A 479-nucleotide genomic window follows, 5' to 3' on the forward strand; every position below is an offset into this window, starting at 1 on the left:
CGAAAATACGACAAACCAATCAGAATGCGCGTATGATTTCAAGTTCTTCGTCAAAGAATCCCTCAGATATAATTTTTGATTTTCCATATGTCTTGCATCTAAAAATATACCAAACGCAAAAATGGTCATGAGCGGGACACGGGTCGCTATTCGGCTTGTCCCAGAATAACACGAGTTGGTCACAAATGGGTCGGTTGTTTCGGCACATCATATCCTGACTGTTACAAATACGGATATGAAGACAATGTTTCATATATAATGCTTAGAAAAACAAAAAGGAAAATGTCTATCAATAGTATCCTGTGGACTCACTGCCACATTTTCAAGAAATGATTTTTTGTTTTTTTATCTCCAGTGCTGCTAGTCGGTGTCATACATATATTTCCCCTCATAATTAGTTCCTTGTTTCACGTCCATAGATGCTAGGACGCTGAGCAAGAAAGGCTGAAACGATACAGTGTTTATTTTGAACATATGAT

Source organism: Haliotis cracherodii, unplaced genomic scaffold (genome assembly GCF_022045235.1).
Source record: "Haliotis cracherodii isolate W230 unplaced genomic scaffold, xgHalCrac1.p SCAF_12, whole genome shotgun sequence".
Classification (NCBI taxonomy): Eukaryota; Metazoa; Mollusca; class Gastropoda; order Lepetellida; family Haliotidae; genus Haliotis; species Haliotis cracherodii.